Source organism: Myiozetetes cayanensis, unplaced genomic scaffold (genome assembly GCF_022539395.1).
Source record: "Myiozetetes cayanensis isolate MyiCay16 unplaced genomic scaffold, myiCay2020 scf1, whole genome shotgun sequence".
NCBI classification, from domain to species: Eukaryota; Metazoa; Chordata; class Aves; order Passeriformes; family Tyrannidae; genus Myiozetetes; species Myiozetetes cayanensis.
In genome coordinates, this window is record NW_026086604.1 from 107,775,118 (window position 1) to 107,796,948 (window position 21,831).

Sequence of the window (21,831 nt, forward strand, 5' to 3'; positions counted from 1 at the left end):
AATAACACAATGCCACTTTAAAACATAATCTCTCTGTCTAGGTGCTATGATTTGTCTTCACTTTTCCACAGTCTTTATCGAGCTAGTTTACATTTTTAACTGACTTTTGAATTAACCCACATTAAATTCAAGTATGACAAAAAAACTTCCAAACAAACAAATGTACAAACTTCCTTCCATTGTGAACTTGCATCCTTCATCCCTTGCCACAATGTGGAAGGAAGTTTGGTTATGACACCCTGAACAATGCCTTTTTGCAATATTGCCAGATGCCACTACAGCATCCTCTGTGTTGGATGGGTCTGGCGTCACCAGTCCATTGGTTGGTGAAAGACCATATTGGCAGCCTGTACTGAGCTTGAAGATCCACATAGGGGTAAATGGAGCCAGAATAGTGATTCTGTAGTAGCAGAGAGGAATAACCTCTCCTAACTACTTGTCTGATGACATGAAGACTCACGAAAAATGGGGAATGTTTCACTATGGGACATGCAGTAAGTCAAGTCCTTAACATTGTGAAATGTTTAACTGTTTTATACAGTAGCTATAGCTGAGTGTCTTTTGAATACACTTACAGAGCCTGTAGAGAAGCTAAAGGTCTGCTTCTGCAATGGACTCCTTTGTTTTAGGCAGTACTAAGGTTCTGAGCATGGCCACAAGTTCTGCTAACTGTCCCAAGTGCGTGGTTGCCTGCTTACTCTGATCTCTGCTGAGCTGTATGGTTCTCCAAAAATTAAGTAAAGCATTCTGGCCAGAGCCATACAGACAGGTACTGCAATCAGTAGAACTGGAGGCCTGGACTCCAGGGGTGGAAGCACAGTTGCCATGAGCTCGACATTGCAGTCCACTGTCGGTTGTATTGCATTGTTACAAGATGGGAGAGGCTCTCTGGCATCACTGGTGGCCACTGTCATGGTAGCCACAAGAAATCTCCTGTGAATGTTTGGGGGAAGATGAGAAAGGATTCCATTTTCCTCTGTGAAGTTTTGGGCACTGACAAATGTTTTTATTCAAAGGTAGGATTATTTTTATAGTTTTCTCTGTTGATTGACTTGATATCACTAAGCAGGGCTGGCTTTGTGAGATTACACAAAAGGGTCGTACACACTGGAGAAGGGTAACAGTACTATCCATGGCAAAATGGCATAAGGACCCTTAGCTAGCTGAGTAGGCAAAGGTGAGGTGATTCTGTGTACCTCGGAATCTTCAACCCTTATCACTTTCTTTGATTATCTTCCTTTTGAAATAATTTTCATCAAGACTGGTTTAGAGAAATAAGGATGTATTTGCCTTTTTCCCGTTCTTTCACTTGGTGTCAATTCCCAGAGATGTCAAGATAGCTCAGCAGGTAGCACTGAAGATAATACAATCTTACCAAGTCAGTGGCATCAATTTCTGAATCAGCAATTCCTTATGATTGTCTTGCTTGGGATAAGTCTCGTCTCATGGAAGATGCTGGCCACTACTCAGAATCCTTACAGTCATGCCATGGCATGAATGACTCAGCAGTGGCAGCAAGAGATTGCATTGCTTAGTTTTCTTTTGCTAGAAATAATAATAATAATGGCCAGTCTTCGCGAGTGAAGATCCAGGGAAGGTCTTTACATCTTCCAGCCTGCACATTGGATTTTTTAAGTGAGACACAGTGTGCGCAGAACTGAGCCCACCCTTTAATCCTAAGGTTCATCTGCCGGGGCCAAGCGAGCTTGGACGGTGGCAGCGAGGTCCTCAGGACGTAGATGGGTTGCCTTTAAGGGCTAACGAGCCCCACCTGCCCGGGAGTGTCCCTGACCGGGAATCGAACACGGGCCTTGGCGGTGACAGCGCCGCGCCCTTAACCACTAGACCACCAGGGGCTCCTGCTAGAAAGCACAGTGCCTGCCTTCAGGCTAATGTGTACCTTCTCTTGTCACAGTACTCAATACCACATCCTACTGTCAGCAATGGTGCCAGCTTTATGGATATTTGGTTCCACAAAGCTGAGCTAAGGGACCCCAGAGTGATTAAGAATTGAAGCCAGAAGTATAAGGGTTCAGATAATGCCACACATCACAAGACTGCCTGATTGATTTCTAAAACCATTGGGATCCAAATCTTTAGCTGTAGCCACAGTAGATTTTTTTTTTTTTTGGGGGGGGGAAGGGGGTTGGTTTTCTTAATATATAATTCCTGTGTCATTTTTATTTTCTCTAATATGTCTAGTAGCTCTGAGTCCTCTAAAGGCAATAATGTTCTGGCAGAGGCTCTTGGGAACTGTTGGTTAAAATTCTGTTGCCAGCATGATGAGAGCTTTAGGATAATTTCCTGGACTCTCTGAAAACAATCAAAGCTGCCAATATGTATTTATTGTGCCTATTTATGACACATGTAAAGACCACATACGAAACTAAGAATAGCATCACTGCTGACAGGAAAAAAACAATCCCTATGCCACCTACTCATGATGACTATTGTACACACAGATTCATAACTCTAAATCTCAGGAGAACAAATCTTGCTGGTTTTGGATAATAACTTTTTTAAGAATAAATTCACTGAAGGAAATGGAAAACTGTAATTAATACTCTATCAGCATAGATCAGAGATGAGTTTTAGGGCAGTGTATGTGATTTCTTTTCCTGGAAACACCCTGAAAGAACTGAGTTTTTCAGAAGGCAGGTGATTTGAACCTCAGCTTTCTTTCATACACTTCAGCTTTAAAACAAAAGGGTCCCATCTCATGAGTTACTGTAGAGATCAAGTGTTTGGTCTCTAATACAGTTAATCCAGGTCTTTTGCAAGCAAGCGTGTCAATGAAGTTCCTAAGAAAAATCTAGTACAAGTCTGGTAGAAAAGTCAGATGTAAATGTCAGGTGGGCAGATCAATGCTTGCAAGGGCAGCAAACACCAACTTTTATCATTTAAAATGCATTTAAAGGAGAGGAAGGGGGGGGGGGAAAGAAAGAAAGATTTTTCCTGATGTGTTTTTGAACATCATGATGTGTTTTTGAACATCCATTTACAACTGTTGGTGCTCAGTGGGCATAAGCTGACTAAGCTTTATTGTGGTTATGGTCTCAGGCAATAGAATTTAGTCAACTGAACAGTACAAGGCATGAACAAATTCTGAAAAAAGTATCCTAAAATGAACACAGATATTCTGCAGGTAAGGCATTCAGTTGCTCAGTATTATATACATACATACATATATACACATATAAGACTTTGGACATTAGAAACTGAGTAGCACTTGAGTGTTTTCAAAGTGCATAGTGGCTTGGGACTATGCACTTACTTGTCTCAGTGTGATAAGATCTTTCCTGATCTATACAGGCACCAAAACCAAGCATGACAATTGTAACACAATAATTAAAAACACGGAACAACCCTGCTCTGGTTACAAGTGGGTGGACATCTTAAATCTGTAGCCTTTGATATCCTGGCTAGTGCTTACACTTAGTTAACACACCAGTTAATTCTTACTACTTTAAATCATTCGCTTAATTTAAAGACCTACTGGTTTTGTGAGCTGCTTAGCTGTCCTCGCACTGTAATGACACTGGCTGTTGGCAAGCAGGAATATCACCCCTCTCCTATCTCTTTCCTAGGCGTGCCTTGGTCCACTGAAGATATTCTGATGCCACCCACAGGAGGACGCAGGTATTTACAGCATCTCTCTGCCCTATTAAAGGTGCTTTAGCAATACTGGCAGGCAATATCAGCAAGCAGGGGAACGTTAAGGCATGTAGCTGTGTGGGCACATAACTACAGGGTGAGATCCAAGGCCCTTATTGGATCCGTGCCTCAGAATGAGAAGTATTATTTAAGTGCTGGAGTGTCAGATAGAGAACAGAGAGCTCACACTTCATCCGGACTCAGCTAAACACAGATGGAGGTTAGATCCTGCTCCTTCTCACAGTCCCCTGCTGCAGGTTGTCCTACTGGTAAGCTCCAGCCTACAGCTAGACCACAAATACATTTTGTGGAAGTCTTGCCAAAGTCACAGATGCGTGAGGTCTCCCTTATTCCTGCAGGGCATCCTGTGTTTCTTACTGTTTTCTAGAGAGCCGAGCTAAACATCCAGCATCCTGGGGTGCAAGAGGCTGCATCCTGCTAGCAGGAAGCAGCTCCAGTGAGCCGTCAGAATTCCCAGCCATGACACAGCACACAGAGTCTAGGAGTCAAGCAGCCTTACCCAGCAGTTATTCTGGGACAGCACAACCTGGCTTTGTATTAATACATAGTTTTTTTCCTGGAGGCTTCACCCATGCATTTCTGTGCTATATGATTCTGCTGTTATTAAGCTAAAAGACTTGTGAAATACAAGTAAAACTAAGAGAAATCTGGGCTTCCTGGAGAACTTGATTAGCTTAGTGGTTATGCTTTATGTACTGGGTGCATAAGGAAAAAAAAACCACCACAGCTTTACAAAAACAGTAACAGAGAAGAGGTAAGCAGAAAGAACAAGGGAAATCATTCTGTTTGTTGTATTTAGATGAATTTTGTGTAATTCTTACTGTACTATAAAAGTAATTCAAGTTTATTTCTGTGAATGCATAAATAGAAAGACTAATCTTTGATTTTAATGCTGTGAACAAATTACTGATCAGCAGGATCTTTTGCATAATATGCTCTATAAAACGCTGTGTTTTGTTGCACTTTATCAGCAATTTGAAAAAAATCAGGTTTACAGTGTATAATTCTGACATTTGCAGCAGTATCATATTGAAGTCTCTAATTAGAGAATCAAGGGGTTCTGACAGAAGAGTTCAGCTACACCTCAAGAGGTGGCTCTCACCATTTTTAATTTGGAAGGCTTGTGCTGAGTGTTCCTGGTATGGGCTAGCAAATGTATTTGCCTGCCTGCTGCCTCTGTTTGACACCTCACAGTGCTCTGGAGCAGTAGTCCAGGATTTGCCAGCTCAGAAAATACCTGGCATTGAGTTCATAGCATAAGACTGACTTGTTTCTGTCTTATGCTCCTTCCCTTTCCTGAAAAATTTGCATCACTGGAGATATTCTCTTTTCAAAATGATTTGTGTTTATATCTTTATGCCTGTTTGGGGGATGACTTCAGCGTCTGTATCTCAGTGGGTATACTCTGGGAGCTCTATCATTTTCAAATCGCTGCGTCTTAGAGAGATCTATGAATTTTTCTTATGAGGTAGGGAGAAGAAACTGGATTATACAAATGGGGAGCTATGCCACAAGGATGCGGTATTCCACAAATATTTGGGCACTTGTTTAACTGACAAGTGTAAATCACATTCCCTGTGTAATCTGAGGATTTCTGGGAAGCCAGCCAGACTTCTCACAAGAACGCACTTCGGCATCGCCACAGTTGCTCAGTAGATCAAGAACTGAGTGGCTGCCACGGGTAGGCAAAGTCAAACAGTGAATACTGATATCCCAAGTCCTTGTGTTGTGTTTTGACCGTAAGAACTCTCTTTTTGCTTAGCTGGGGCCATCCTATCCCTTCTCCCTATTAGGACACCTAGCGAGGCACTGCAGAGTCAGCAAGAACCCCGATGCCAGGGGGAGAGTGGCCCCTCAGCAAACACTCAAGCCTGTTTCACTCTCACAGGCTGGCACTGCTGCCTCACCGGCTTGTGGGCATTTGCACTTCTGCCGGCATGTGGATGTTACAGCCTGAATTTAACCTAATGCTCAACTTGAACCAGCCGGCTCATTGGAAATACTGGTTGGACTTACTTAATCCCATACTGGCGGCCCCTCAGCACTGCAAGCGGATCACATCTCTTGCCCAGGTGCGCTGAGATGGCACCAGCGGAAAGCCCGGTGCTCCCAGCTGGGAGATGTGCGGAGATGTGCACGGGAGGCGCGGAGCATCCCCGGCGCCCCCTCGGTGCCCGCCGCCCCCCGCAGGGGGCGCTGCCGCGGGCAGCGCGGGCTCCGGCGCGGCGGGGCCGGGGCGGCTCCGAGCGGGGGCAGCGCCCGCCGCGTCCCGCCCTCCCGCCTCCTCCCTCCGTCCCCTCCCCTCGGCGGCGGCGGTGGAGCTGCCGGGCTCCCTCGCTCCTCTTCACATGGGGCTCGCCCTGCGGGCGGGACAGCGCTCCTGCCCTCCCGCCGACCGCTGAGAGGGACCCGGCGCGGGCGAAGGGGTCTCGCCGCCGCCGGCGGGCAGGTAGGGGCGTGCGGCGCTTCCCTGAGGGGAGTCGGGCGGCGGCGGGACGGGCGGGACGGGCTGTGCCCCCGGCCGGCGGTGCCGGGCGCGGAGCGTGGCGCACGTGGAGCGGGAGCCTCGCATCCCGCCCTCCTCCCTCGGCGCCCGCGCTTCGCCAGGGTCTTCCCATCGCGGGACCCCCGCCGGTCACTTGTGGGTGCATCGCGGGTGGATTCTCTTCCCGGCTGCCGCGGGGAGCCGCGCAACTTCAGGGAGGAACCCGGACGGGGACGCTGGTCTTCCCCGTTCGCCCAAAGGGGATGGAGTTTAGTTAAAGAGCTGTGAATCTTCCCCTGCCCGTTCCACCTTTTAGCTGTCAGGAGAACAGGTCCGTTATTTGTGAAATTATTTTACGTCAGTTTAGGTGTCGTTTCTTTTTTTCCTGTACACTACCAAATACAGAGTGCTGATGAGGTTACTTTCTGTGTTTGGTAGATTAAACACAGGACGAATTCCTTATGCCGTTAAAGTGAGTGTTATGGGTTTGCCGAGTTGATATAATCTGATGTTCTCATAGCTCAAAATAAACCTTTTCATTAGAAGGGAGAAAACCGGATTCAGTTCTTGCAGCTTTTGATTGATGAGAGCTCCCTCGTGGAAATCAGCGGGGAGTTTTGCCTGATTAAGAGCTGCAAAATTGTCCTGAGGTTTGTTACACAACTGGCTGTAGTTGTGCGGTACGGGCTCAGTTAGGTAACTTCGCATCTGGGTCTTGTTTTCACTGGTCCAGCTGAAGTACTTTCAAGTCAAATTAGCTTCAGTGCTCCGCTTTAAGCCCTCTCTACTCGACTTGTCCAAAGGAGCGTGAGGACTCTTTTACATGCTTCAAAGAAGAGTAAACTTGTTGGTTAAACAGAGAAGCAGGTGACACTCATTGGAGATAGCGATTGCAATTTAGAAATGCTCCGTGTGTTTTGCTGGCAGTGCCAGGTCAACTGTTTTCATCCTGGAGGTGCTGTATTTTGTGTGTGTTGCAGTCGAGCCTCAGAAACTCTAGTCAAGACTGAGCTGTAATAGAAGATGAATAGGCATGCATGTAATCACAGTCTCTCACCCAAGAGCATGCTTTCTGGTGTGGTTATGCAGAAATGTTACAGAGCGCAGGGCATTGCTTCTCAAAAAGCTTGGTGGTTGCAATTTCCACACTTGTGAACTGACTATTCAGTTACTGCCGTTCTGGTGGTGTTTTTTTTTTTGTTTTTGTGTTTGTTTTTTTTGTTTTGTTTTGGTTTTTGTTTGTTTGTTTTTGTTTTTTTTTTTCCTGTGCTGCTGAAATACCTCACAATAAGCAGTTTACAGAATCCAGTCAGTTGTTTGTGGAACTTTTGTTGTTGTTGTAACTGCAAGAGTTCTGTCAAACTGTTTGGGTTCTTTTTTAAGACATAAAAGTAAGTAAAATAAAGCAGGAACTTTCCTGCATTTTAAATGGCAGCAACATAGGATCAGACTTGGTGAGGGTGGAACAAACAAAACCTCGATGCTTTTCTTTGTGCTGTAACTGTTTTCACATAAGAAAACCTCCTTTGGGGTGGCATTTCACAAGTTTGTTCTTGGTTCCTTGAAATTTCAGGTGGTGAAATCTGATCAATCTAACTGTTCAAGTGAGGAAAAAACACGTAGTGTGGTCTGTGGAGTTCAAATGCACATTACTGGAAAGCTTCAAACAGCCTTAAAATAATCCTTAGTGAGGCAGGAACTCAGGCATGTGCTGAACAGCTTTCCTGAGCTAGGACAATAGGAAACAAATTGTGTATCACTAAAGTTAAAAGTATTCAAGAAAGCTGTTAATAACATTCAAAAGGAGGTTCTTAATATACACGTGAAGAGCATTATCAGTGTGTGTAGCTCAGTAGCCACTGTGTAGCTGAGCTATCATGCTAAACTGTCCATCTCCTAATCTTTGGGGGGAGATTGTTCTAAAATAAGGTGCTTAAACGTACCCCAGTTTGAAACACTGAACTAAAGTGAATTAGGGTAAGTAATTCTGTTCAGGAGATTGCACATTTGTACCTTGGACTGAAAAATTATCTTTGTAGCAGCATGCCAAAGCGAGGAGCTCTCCATACACAGAGAAGCTAATGGTATATGTGGTGATGTTACATGTTTAGTACTGGTTTACAGGAGACATTTCTTTGGCAGCTATCACTTGTATATCATAATTGCTGAGTTGTCCTCATGGGGTGAGTTAGGAACGTATCACAGATGTGGACAGACTAAGTGCCTTCCTGAGTTGCTTGGGAAGTTTGAAAGACCGGGATGTTGAAGCCAGATGGAAAAAGGTCTAGGTTGGCAATCTGATCTGGATTGTCTGCCTTTTTTGCTAGAGATTGTTTGAATTACATTATAAAATACAGCTATTTCAAGGTATTGCATTCAATGGTTGCCGGACAATATTCAAAATTCAAAAAGTGTTTTTCTGTTACGCCTTTCTATGTCTTTGTACGCACATGGTGTTTGGTAGGCAGTGGTATTTTATTATGCTGTCATAGCTCCCCTTTTCCCAGGTTTATTATTTTAATGTTTTAAAATCATCTAGTAGATTCCATGCAAAAACAGCGCTCTGTTAATGTATTGTTAGAGTGGTGGAATTTGAATGTGAGATAGCCAGCGGTCAGCATTATGGTTCCTGATGTAGCCATTAGTCAGCAACACTTTGCATAAATAGCCAATCTAAAATTTAATGTCATCTGCTGTATCTCGTTGGAAAGGTGACTTTAGGCAAGCAAGAAGTTCTAACTTGATGATGAAGGATACATGCCTACAAAGAGCTGTGCTGAGGTTGCTGTGAAAATAGTAAGTTTGGAGTTTAAGCATTTGTGACTCCAATTTTAAGTCAATTTTTTCTCTTAAAAACCACACCATGCAACTTTAAAGAGTGGCTAAATGTTTTTAGGTTTTTTGCAAGATGCCTGACAGCAAAATCTGCATTAGTAAGGCACGCTGCTCTGAGGAGCTCTGCTTTTGTCTGCCCTTGGAACTGAAGCATCCTTTGCTGGTGCAGTTGAACATGCCACCAATGCTAGGTGATGTCAAAGAAAGGGGTTTCTTCAGTGTAAATTCAGTTTTCAGTAGCTGCAGACTCTCATGTTGTCTCCCACTAATCAGCCATTCGTAGTTTCTGTCTTCAGGAAAACAAAGTTGTGTTGATTTGCTTCTGCTTGCCCTTTTGTGCTGCAAGCACTACACAGCTGTGAAGTTGCCATCTAGCTCTGATTCGGGAACATACTCTTCTTGCAAGTGGTGTGCATGTCCTCAAACAGCTTTGATTCTCAAAGACAGGTAAGTGGCGTTTGTGGCCAAGAAAAAGCTGCACAGAGATAAGAGGAGCTACATGCATGCTTAAAAACTAGCACATGCCCAAGTGTTTTGGTGAATAAGCTTGAATGCTTTGCTGAATCACAGCTGTGAGCGTGCAGAAATACTATACCTACAGTGTCTGCTGCAGCTGAGTACAGCACTTGCAATGGATTTCAGGGCAGGTGTTTAGAGGCCATCCGATCACCAAAAATTAGCTAGGAGTGGGGCCGTACTTACTACAGGCAGGAATGGAAACATAACATTGCAAGTCACTTAAATGGAAATTTTACCAGGACTTCTCTCTATCTGTCCAGTACTCAAATATGGAGTGAAACCTGATGCAGTAAATGAATTGATTTCCTTTAGAAAATGATTATACAAAGAGTGTGTCCAAGTAAACTGCCTTGGGAGTTCCACTCATGGCCTGAAGAAACGGTGTGATTTGCCCAGTCGTGACATTTTTGTGCCAGTCCCTGGTAACTGATTCTATGAGCGGGACTAGCGCTAAGTATGTAAGTCTCAGTACCGACCCTTTCTTCCTTCGATTACCGTACCAGAGCCCTCCGAGGGCAGCGGTGGCTCTGGCGGGGACCGTGTCTGGAGGGGTCTCGCCACGCCGGAGCCGCGCCCGGGCTGTCCCTGTGCCCGTCCCCGCCGGAGGGAGCCCGAGGACCGGCGGAGCGCGGCGGCGGCAGCGGCTCCCCGCTCACCGCGGGGATCCCGCCGGGAGCGCGGGGCGGGGATGCTCGTCCCGGCTTGCCCTACCCATCTCACCGGTAGGGCACGTCCTGCGCGCCCTCCCGTTCGCAGCGAGGGGCTGCTTTACGTCGGTCTTTCTGTGGTGTCCTTCGACAGCAAAGTCCTTTCATTGTGCGCCTGGTTATGAACAGCAGCTGGTCTGACGAGAAGGAGATTCCTTTCCTAACTTAGTTCATTTCTCTCCCCCTGCCCCATTCTTAGCACTAATCTTTCCTGCTTTGCCAACCCAGGCCCTCCAAAGCTGAAATTGAAATAGCTGTCAGCTTCTTTCGTAGCCTGACTGAAAGGAGTGCAAGAAACACCTCAGGATGGTGGCTAAGAGGACCTTTGGCCAGACCAACCTTTTGTGGTTGAAACAGTGATTCTGGGCTGTAGACACTCCTGTGAGTTTTATTCATCGTTTATTTGTCAATAGATTCGTAATTGACACAGGGGGAGTGAGTACCTACAGCATTTCATTTACTAATGACTGTGGTTCAAAGATCAGCAAGGTCTGGAACTGGCTGTTATAGGTAGGGTAGTATGGGGTAAGATTCCCTTTAGTTGAACAGTGGGCAAATGGAAAGCAGCACCCTAAGCAAGAAAAGTTTTCTTGATGTAAAAGACTGTGAGCTGTTGCACTGCTTGGCATGACAACTGTGCAGTTAATCCATGCTTTTCTAATCTACTGCCTTCTCTAATTTCCTCCTGTGAATTATTTGCTGTGAATTGATCACTAAATGTTATATGCATTGTCAGTGATCAGTTGGCAAGATGGACATTCACTGGTAGAGACATTCACTGGCAAGACACCTTTCTAAAAGGTGGCAAAAGCCAATCATTAGGCTATGGGGTGCATCTTGGACATGGGCAGTATTTGGAATTAATTTCTAACTCTTTTTTGACAGTTTACTTGAGGGAGTTTCTCCTCCTGCATTATCTTGTCTAGAGCCTTCAGGCAAGATTGTTGTCTTTAGTAATGCTTGTCACTGTGGCTCCGAATAATGTGAAGGACTAGGATTGTTAATGTTAGTTGCCATCTATAAGGGCTCTGTCAGTAATCAACTGGGTACTGTGAAAAATGCAGAACTTGCTTATTGAATTAAAAATATCTTGTAAAATATCTGCAGTAAGATAATAAGTGTACTTTAATGTGAGGGCTGTGACTGGCACTTTGAAGTCACTGCCAGTGAAATCCTCGGAAATGTGGACAAATGAATAACCCGCAGCTAACAGTGTGCTAAGTGATGTAGACAGCTGTTTCTTATTTGGTTTTATGCTAATTGCTGCTGCTGTTGCTGTTGTGTTCACGAGCTGATGGAGTTGCGCATCATCCGTATGATCTCAGTGCAAATGTTGCCCTGATACTTCATGTGTTGATAAAAGCAGATGCTTTTACTTGTCTTTTAATTTATGGCGAAAGTTTTATGGGAGCATTAAGATTCATTGAGAAAGGTTGAAAATGACTTTGAGATCTTGCCAGATGTTTGGCCAGACAAGCTCATCTTTGCATAGTGATCAAAGAAAGGAGGAATAAAAAAAAAATCTATAAAAACCTATGAAATTAGCTGTATGGAATTAGGGTGTAGATAAATGAGGAGAGAAGAGTGAGGGAAAGGGAAATAGAAAATTGGACTAAGCTACCTGTCAGAGTGTTTTAAGTAGGGTCCAGTCCTCTGTGACAGATTGCAGGCAGCTTGTAACTTCTTGGGGGTATTCTTTTTGAACTTGCAGAAAGGCTTTCAGTCTTAAGCTTGTGTTGAAGGTCTAGAGTGAGGCTCAGCTTCGCTTGTGTGGAAAAAACAGAGGGAGGTTTGCTCTGCCAGAGTTTGATTTTTTTTTCCCCTTCATTATTTTGCACATGTGTGAAATCCAGTGTCAACCCCTTATGTTGGGGCTGACAATATGTGCTGGAGGTGGCCACATTAAAGCAAAGAAAGATCAAGCAGAAACTTTAAGGCAAATGTAATTTTTCTGTGCATTTAGGAAAAGTCCTATTTTTCTCTTCATCTGGATTAACTGCTGCCTGACTAACTGTAATTTTAATTTTACTTCTCTTTGTGACAAAAGCAGTTGTATTAACTTCAGTAGAGATTCTGAATACACATTTCTGTTAGTTTCTTATCTTCCTTAAGAAAGAATTATGCCATAGGACTGCAGGGTAGTCAGAAATGAGGAAGCTGGTGAAGTATATTTGTAAGGTGCTTTTTCTTCACAAGCTGAGATACTTTGTGTCTCTCTATCAAGGGCTAGGAGATTAAGCAGAATAAATGTTCATTATATGCAGGCTGTAACTGCAGTCTGAAATGTCAGATGTAGCTTATAATTAGAAATAGGAGACTAAAACTTCATCTCTGAACATGGGTTTGTAATGAATGGCTGATTTTAAAATAAAGTATATACAAAAAGATGTCAAAATGTTTAGGCAAATATTTTTGAGATTATCCCTTAGTATTGAATTAAATATTGTATTGCTTCTGTAATTAGATGCCAATAATGATATGCAAGTGATTGATTACACAAGAAAATATCTTTTTGTGTATGTAATTTTAATAGTCCTATTTATGGACTATGTTCTACTACAGACTGAAGGAGGAGATACCTGAATAAGCTGAAACAATGCTTCCCCATCAACCCGAAACAGTATATAAGAATAACTGCAACATTAAATAAATAAATTGCAATGAGAATTTAGTTGGAAAAGTAGTCTTTTGGTGATTAATTCTTAAATGTTTTCCATTGACTGGTAAGGGAGATGGCGTACCAATTTTTGCAGTCAAAGCTACAACATCTAGTTTGTAGGGACTTGTTATGAACTTTCTGATTTCATCAGTGCATTCATAACAATAGAATTTTAAGAACTGTTCTGTGTACTTGGTCAGCAGCGTAGATCCTCTTAGGTGGAGAACCTGCTAACTACTCCCATGGGGAAAAGCTGATGTGGTTAACTGTAATCCTCTTGGGCACTTCATTCATCGTTTACTGCACACAAAGAGACCATGAAAGCAACATATATTTAACCAGTTATTTATTGACTGAGATGTGTGGTAGATAACTAGGACTGGTGAGCAATCAGGCAAAGCATTGACATGCTACCTCTAGGTAAGAGGTGTGCATCACAGAATAGCTGAGGTTGGAAGGGACCTCTGGAGGTCATTTGATCCAATCCCTGTGCTCAAGCAGGGCCACCTAGAGTCAGTTACCCAGAACTGTGTCTAGATGGTTTCTGAATTTCCCTGGTGAGGGAAACTGTTAACTCCTCTGGGCAACCTGTGCCACTGTTTGGTCGCCCTCACAGTGAAAAAGTGTTTCCTGATCTTCAGAAGGAACCACCAGTGTTTCAGTTTGTAACCATCACATCTGGTCCTGCCACTGGGCACCAGTGGAAACTGCCTGGCTTCATCCTCCGTGCATCCTTCCTTCAAGTATTTGTCTACATTGGTAAGCTCCTTCCTCTCTGATCCTTCTCTTCTCCAGGCTCAGTCACAGCTCTCTCAACTTTTTCTCTTATGTGAGGAACTTATGCTCCCATCTCCTTCATTACCTTTGTGACCCTTTGGTAGTCTCTCTCCAGTATGTCCATGTTGCCCTTTCACTGGGTCTTAGGTCTAGCTGCAAATTACCACTGCTATCATGGCTCTAGTCTAAGTATTGCCCACACAGCTTTCTTGCAAGCTGGCTGTTTCCTTAGAAGTTCCATTCAAGGTTACACAGTTCTGCTGTGTCAAAACTAGGCCTTGGATCACAGATAGCTGAACCTCTAGGAGGAGGACTCACACAAAGCTGAGGTGTGAATTCCCTTAGGAGGACACACAGTGAATACTCACTGCAAGGTTATTTGAACTACTTTTAAAATAACTGGATGTCTGCAGGAGAAACCTTGTAACTTAAACCTTCTCTGCACTGGACTTTTATCTGTTAGTGTGGTTTTTTTATGTATTTCTGACACTAATATGGTTTAAAGTTGGCTCTCTGCCTGATCCTAGAAAGTGACAAGTGGTGCTGGATGCAGATTGCCTATGATCAGGAAAACTTTGGGGTTTTTTTCTGTGCCAGGGAACGTTTAGTTTTCCTATCAAGAAAAATTTCTTCATCAAAAGTGTTGTCAAGCTCTGGAACCCTGGCAGCCCAAGGAAGTGGTTGAGTCACTGTTCCTGGAGGTATTTAAAAGATTTATAGATGTGGCACTTAAGGACATGGTTTAGTGGTAGGCCTGACAGTGTTGGCCTTGATAACTTCAAAGGTCTTTTTCAACCTAAGTATTTCTATAATTTTTAGAAACTAACACAAAAGCTATCAAAAGAAAAAGAGTGGAAGGTGAACCTCAAGATGCTGACAAGAGTTGTAAAAGAACAGGGGACTGAGAGTGAGAATCACTACACTGGCCCTCTATGTTATAAGCTATTTCATAGTTAGGAAAGGGTGGTACAGTAGGTAAAATTAGAGAGAAGGAAAATGAAGAACAGGTTTTATGAAGAGAGAAGAATATACTTGTGATATTTCCCAGGGGATAGAAGGATCAAAAATTACAAATGGGTTTTAATAAAAACCAGCTGGTAAAGTTCTGACTGTGAAATGCAAAGCAAAACTTACATTGCCTTCACTGTTGCTGTAATTATTCCTGTCTTGAATGTCAGGAAAAGACTATTAGGAAAGGAAGAGAGCATGAGGAAAGAAACTAAATGTTTAGTTGTATTTGTAAGTTTACAGACTTGGAACACTTGTTACCTGCTGTGGAAAATCAAGTCAAACACTAGGAATACTTTCTAATTGGAACAGTGGTGCAACTGAAAAAAATTTCTGAAATAACTGAGATTTCAGTCATATGGAGGTTTGAAGACCAGACAACGTCTACCATGAAGTTTTCAGATACAGTTAATTCAGTTTTGGGGAGAAGTGATGTTTCAGCCAAACCCTTTGTGATTTTATAAAATTATCCAGAGAGTAGGCTTTCAGATAGCTTTGTCTCCTGTGTAGAAAGGATCAATCCTTTCTGAAATTGTTGATGTCTATGCAGCACATGAAGGAGGTCAACACATTTCTGACATAAAATCTCACGAGTTAACAAAAGATAACAAACTGTGCAAATAATGTGGTTTGTTTGGGAGTGGTTTTGATTTTATGGTTTTTTTTTTCCCTTGAGCTAAGATTTCTGTTAGTGTGCAGCTGGTAATGGTACTGTTTTGTAAACTGGTTTATTGTTTTATTTTGGTTGTGGGTTGGTTGCTTTTTGTGAAGCATTCAGCTTGAGAGCAATGCAGCAGTCTTTATAGGATGATTTCTGTTAATTTTGTTTTTCAATCAACTGAATGGATGACAAGACTGTACGCTGTCTGAAATCCTTATTTTATTAGGATGTGATGTGGAGGAATGACCTTCTTCCCTCTGTGATCTTTACTTCCTGCTTTAGCAAAACAAAAAATTGCGATGAATCTTGTATTCCAGTTCAAATTTCTTATATGAGTGTTTTTTTTCTTATATGAATTGAATTTGTTGCCTAAGTAAATGGATTTGGTTTGTTTGTTTAAAAAAAAATTCAAGAATATCAGATACCAGTTTTGCATTTCAGTAAACCTTTTTTTGAAGAACCGTCCTTAAAACCTTTTGGAGTTAGCTGTTCAAAGAGGTGTACTTGAAGGCAAGCAGTGATTCTCAGTAGGGCTGACTAGGGTAAATGTAAGAATTAGCTATTCTAATCTCCTGCGGAAATGGACTTGCTTTGAACCAAAGTTTAACCAGTTTAACTGAAGTTTTACTGGTTGTTCACACAAAGCAGTTTCACAGTGGAGATGTTTGTTTCCTGCCTTAAGCAAATCTTTAATTTCTGCATCTTGGTATTTGTGACATTAATGTATTGATTTGCTTTCTTGTCTATTAAGCTATATGAGTCTTTCTTTTACTGAAGTAGATCTGGTTCTGACAGTTTTCTTACATAAATTCTACCTGTATAGCATTAAGAAAATCTAAACCTGCTTTGTACTGAGTAAGTATAACTTTTATAAGTGATAATGATGAAGCCAAATATATTCTGTAGGAATTTAGGATCATAATTTGCATAAAGCATAGTTCTGCATGACTTGAATTTTACTAGCTTACCTCCTAGAATTCCTTTCACTGAGGGCAGACAGTTACTGTATAATCATTGAGTGAGTGCCCAGAGTTAATTTTCTTATTTGCACTTGCATCTTGGTGGTGTTTTATCATGGAAGCAGTTATGTTTAACAACCCATTTAGCAGGTGAATAATTTTTTCGTGTTGTTGCACCCATTTCTCAGTGGTCATCCATTGTCAGATACTAACTTTTTCAAAGAGTGCAGTTTTTTATCTGTGACCGGGGGCTAAACTGGGGTTGAATGAATTAGCAAAGAAAGAATGGTGGGGGTTTGATCAATTAGAAATGGTCCATTTATCCTGAAGTTCAAGAGAATCAAGGAAGATGGATGCAGCAAGTGACTTGCAGTGTAACTGATCTCCTTAAATTCACTGACTAAGTATGAGCTGCACTCCAGAAATTTTCACAATTTACTGCTGTGTAGGTTTCCAGCAGAATGCACGAGTTCTGCGGAAGTGGCAATGCCCAGTGATTTCTGAAAGATATGGGAAAGCAAAGGGGGGAGCAGCCCTAACGTTTTTCATGCATCTGTCGCCAAGAAACTTCAGCTGATCATGACCTGTTATTGATTGCGGTTTGCTTGGCTTAGTGATGACATACATTAGACCACAATTTCCCTTTCTCTAAACTGATTCTGATGTGACCTATCCCTGGCTCTGATAGCAAAGAATTTTTGAAGTGTGGATTTTGTGGTGGTTTGTTTTTTTGTTGTTTTGTTTTTGTTTTTTTTTTAAACTGGATATGGATACTGTAAGCAGATGGAAACCACCCAGTGGAATTGCAATTGGAAAATGAGGTAGAAGTTCACGTCTCTTGTATTGAAGCAGAGGAAAAATTAGTATGCAGCCAAAAGCTTATAAATAAGTGAACAATTGGTGTTAAATGTTCTTAGTAACCATGTGCTGAGGAAAACACAGGAGCTGACCTCTGTGGAAAAGGTAATGCATTAGCTGTCAGTGTAAAATGTCTTGTGAGCCTTGTAAAGAGAGAGGTAGTTTGGTTTGCTTTGTTTGTAATCCACCATGGAGAGTGGGTTGCCAGGATTCCTCTGCAGAATGAACCGTGTGTGAGTAGCAGAAACTTCGAAGCAGAGTGGCTGAAAGGTGTCAGTAGGTGTGGATATGGATGGAACTGCTGAGATCTTTGCAGGAAGTCCTATGTGAATTGTCTGTTAGTACTTACTTGCCTGTACATTTTGGCTGATACAGACGGTGAATTTCTGAAAGGGCCCTTAATTACTTCAGATTTGTATAATAAATAACTCTTATTTTTCTAGTTCTAAAATTATTATCGAAAGGCTTGGATTGGAAGTAACCTTAAAGATCACCTAGTTCCAAGCCCTCTTCCATGGGCAAGAGGGCCTTCCAGTAGGTCACAGTGCTCGAGGCCCCCTTCAACCTGGCCTTGAACACTTCCAGCAGCAGGGCATCCACAACCTCTCTGGGCAACCTGTTTCAGTTCTTCACCACCCTTACCATAAAGAATTTCTTCCGAACATCTAAAAGGTCAGAGATTTGGGTTTGTTTAAAACGTCCTCATGTCCTACCACTGTCTGCCCATATAAAAATTGCTCTCCCTCTTCTTTATAAGCACCCTTCAAGTACTGAAAGGCCACGATGAGGTCTCCCTGGAGCCTTCTCTTCTTCAGGCTGAACAACTCCAATTCTCTCAACCTGTCCTCATAGGAGAAGTGCTCCAGCCCTCTGATCATTTGTGTGGCCTTCCTCTGGACCTACTCTAGTAGGTCCATATCTTTCTTGTGCTGGGAACCCCAGAGCTGGACACAGCACTCCAGAATAGAGTGGGAGAATCACCTGCCTTGACATGCTGGCCATGCTGCTTTTTAGGCAGTCCGGGATATGCTCGGCTGTCTGGGCTGTGAGCACACATTGCTGGATCATGCTCAGCTTTTCATCCACCCATACTCCCAAGTCCTTCTCCACAGGGCTACTCTCAATGAGTTGACCTCCCAGTCTATTCTTATGTCTGGGGCTGCCCTGACCCAGCTGCAGCACTGTGTGCTTTGACTTGTTGAACTTCGTGAGGTTCTTGTGGGCCCGCTTCTCAAGCTTGTCCAGGTCCCTCTGGATGGCATCCCATCATTCTGTTGTGTCCACTGCCCCACTCAGCTTCTTGTCGTCTGCACACTTTGAGGGTGTACTCAATCTCACTTTTTATGCCATTGATAAAGACATGAAAGGGCACCAATCTCAAGACAGAACCCTGAGGACCACCATGTGCCTTTGGCCTCCACTTGGCCATAGAGCCACTGACCACAGCTCTCTGGCTGCATCTGTCCATCCAGTTCCTTATCCAACAATTAATCCACACTTAAAACCTGTTTTCTCCAATTTAGACATAAGGATGTTGTGGGACTGAGTCAAAAGCTTTACAGAAGTCCAGGTAAATGACAACAATTGGTCTTCCCTTGTTGACTGTTGCAATTATTCCATCATAGAAAGCCACCCGATTTCAGACACGATTTGACCTCAGCAAAGCCTTTGCTGGCTGTCTTAGATCACCTTTGTCTTGTACGTGCCTTAACATTGCTACCATGAGGATCTGCCCCATGATCTTCCCAGGCACAGAGGTGAGGCTCACTGGTAGTTTCCTGGATCTTCCTTTCTTCCCTTTGTATAAACAGAAGTGGTTTCCCTTTTTCCAGTCACTGGGAACTTCACCTGACTGCCATGACTTTTCCAAGATGTTGGAGGGTGGCTTGGCAACAACATCAGCCAGTTTCTTCAGGAGCCTGTGATGCCTGTCATCAGGCTCTGTAGACTTGCAGCTATTCAGTTTCGTCAAGTGGTCCTGAACCTGCTCTTTGCTTACAGTGGGAGAGACTTTGCTGCCCCAAGCCCTACCTAAAGATTCAGTGACTTGAGAGATATGGGAAGCCCAAACTGTACTTCTAAACCATTGACCTGGATTGAAGCAGATGTGCTTTCTGGTGTTCATTTGTCAGGAAACATTTGTCTTTGCATTCAGGGTCAGGTCAATAAAGTATTTTATTTCTTCTTATTTGGCTGCTGAACTAAATAACCACAAATGCTCATTTGCTTTGTTCTGATTGAAGTCTTCATCTAACTTGTTATTCATTTTGATAGAAAAATGCAAAATTTTTCTTAAAGATTTGGGGAGGGTTAAATGAAATATTCCTTCCCTGAAAAGAAAAATTTGTTTTAATTTGAAGTAGCTTTCATGGCAGCAGAGCACAGAGCTGGCCTTAAAAATCAACAGCAAGGATTGCCAGTATTTAAGTGCACAGGCCAGTGGCTAGAGCACTTTCTGTGGGTAAACGGAAACTTTCCTTTTTCTGTAAAATATTTGTACTGAAAGCTGGGCCAGAGGATAAGAGAACCTTCTGGTTTCCCTGCTCAGCTAGCTGTGGTAGGGAGAGGAGGTGCAGTGTCTTTGGCTTCAGCCTGGTTTCATGTAGAATTGGAGTACATCACTTGTGGGGCACAGTCTGTAGGAGAGACTGAGGCAGCATCAGGTAACAGGATTAATAGCACTAGTATTGGGAACAAAGTTGTCCTTCAATTTCTAATTGAAAGCACTGAGTGAATTTGTGGAAATCCTGAATAAATTGGTGTGACAGAGACTGAAACTCAGTGGGTTGGGTTGTTTATTTGAATAAACATTTTCCGTGGCTCTCCCCCCATCCTATTCAACTTGATTGGAAACTCCAAACACTGTTGCTCTTGCACAGGGTGTTACCAGCTGTCAGAGGTGACTCTCAGCTTTCTTCGCTCTTGTTCCTGTAGGGAGGATCTGAGGTGTTCTGGGGAAAGCGGGCTCAGGTGTGAGGGATGGCTGGACAGCAGTACTGAGTGACAGATCTGCCTTCACTCCCTGTCACAGTCTTGCTTATGTGAGGTGTGTATTTGGGTGGTCTAGTGGTTAAGGGCGTGGCGCTGTCACCACCGAGGCCTGGGTTCGATTCCTGGTCAGGGACACTCCCCGGGCAGATGGAGCTCGTTAACCCTGTAAAAAGGCAATCCATCTACGTCCTGAGGACCTTGCTGCCACCGTCCAAGCTCGCTTGGCCCCGGCAGATGAACCTTAGGATTAAAGGGTGGGCTCAGTTCCGCGCACACTGTGTCTCACCTAAAAAATCCAATGCGCAGGCTGGAAGGTGTAAAGACCTTCCCTGGATCTTCACTCGCGAAGACTGGCCATTATTTGGGTGCAGGTTTTAGCCCCCTGGGAAGGAAGAGGCAATATGAAAGGTTGAAGCAGGAAGAAAAGGAAGGGAAGATTAAAAAGAAGAACTGCCTTTGAAGTCACACTTTGAACCAGACTATGAATTCTTACAAATGTTGTATAAGTGTTGCTCCTCTGTGCCATGGTGAATGAGTCACAAACATTGCTTTGCTGACTGGGAACTGAGGGGCAGCAGGGTTATGTGATTTGCCTGCAATCATACAAGGGATCTGTGGCAGTAAGGCACCAGAAAAGAGTTGTCTGAACTTTCAGTCCAGCACACAATTATATGCATTGCTCCTAAAAATGTATTTCTGCAACGTTCTGTGCATATTGGAGCAGAAAGCTTGATCTCAAAATTCTGATTAATGTCTACTCAAACAAATGAAGTGGCAGGCAGAAATAGTTGCTTGTGATATATCAGTAGTACAGGTATGCTTTTACCCCATGTAGAAGTCCCTGTAGAAAAATTGCTATTTATGAAGAGATTTAGAGCTATTTCTCTTCCATGAGCTATTTACTTCTTCAACTGAGCTAACATCTATTAAACATTAATTCTCACTAAAATACCCTCAAGAGTCAATTTAGGTAAACTGTAGTACCTCTTTCTAGGCTAAAAATCGCTTTGTATAATGCATGTAGAAAAAACCCCATTACATTATTTTTTCTGTTCCTCTCAGTCTTTATTATATTTTGAGATTAATTTTTTTTGTGAGGTAGTAGGGAAGGAGGGAAGAAAGCTCCTTTGTCAGTGGCAAAAAGAGACAGTCAGAACTTTTGTGTGCATTTTTTTTTTTAATCATGTCTTCCATTTTCTTCTCTTTGAAGTTGAATATGTTATCATGACTGCAGCTTTCACACTCCCATTGTCATAAACAATAGTCCAATAACCTTTAGAGCTTTGGCATTTTCCAGCCTGGCAGCCACATGGGTGTGTGGAACAATGGTGAAGACAGTGACTTAAATCATGTTGCAATACACAGTTAGCCTGTCCTTTGCTTCAAATACTGTAAGGTATTTTTAAAACCTTGTGCCTACAGCAGTGGATGATGTTTGAGACTTAGCATCACCTTTGATTACTGTTTGAGATGACAAGCAGCTGCTTTGGGTGGTAGGTAAGAAAAAAAAATGCTGCCAACCAGCAGAGCTTACTGAGCTGAAAGGTGGTAGGAAGGAGATGATGCATGTAAGGCCTGCCTAGCAATGTGGGCCTTGGTAGGAAACTGGAGGGATTGAGCTCACGTTCTGGGTTGGTTGGTAGGTGGAGAGGGTCTGTGGTCTCCTAGTCTTACCTTGATGTTCTTGTCACTCTCTC

The 21,831-nt window shown here is 43.1% G+C and overlaps 1 protein-coding gene across 2 annotated transcripts in view; it reads left to right on the forward strand.

Annotated features, from left to right (window-relative positions):
* Nucleotides 1-5,973: 5,973 nt before the first annotated feature.
* Nucleotides 5,974-21,831, forward strand: part of CPNE4 (copine 4) — a 225,490-nt gene continuing 209,632 nt past the window's right edge. The window contains exon 1 of one of the 2 annotated variants that reach the window (XM_050315604.1): nucleotides 5,974-6,124. The gene's annotated coding sequence lies outside the window, so the exon portion shown is untranslated. The remainder of the gene's footprint in view (nucleotides 6,125-21,831) is intronic. The other variant, XM_050315595.1, reaches the window with a different exon arrangement.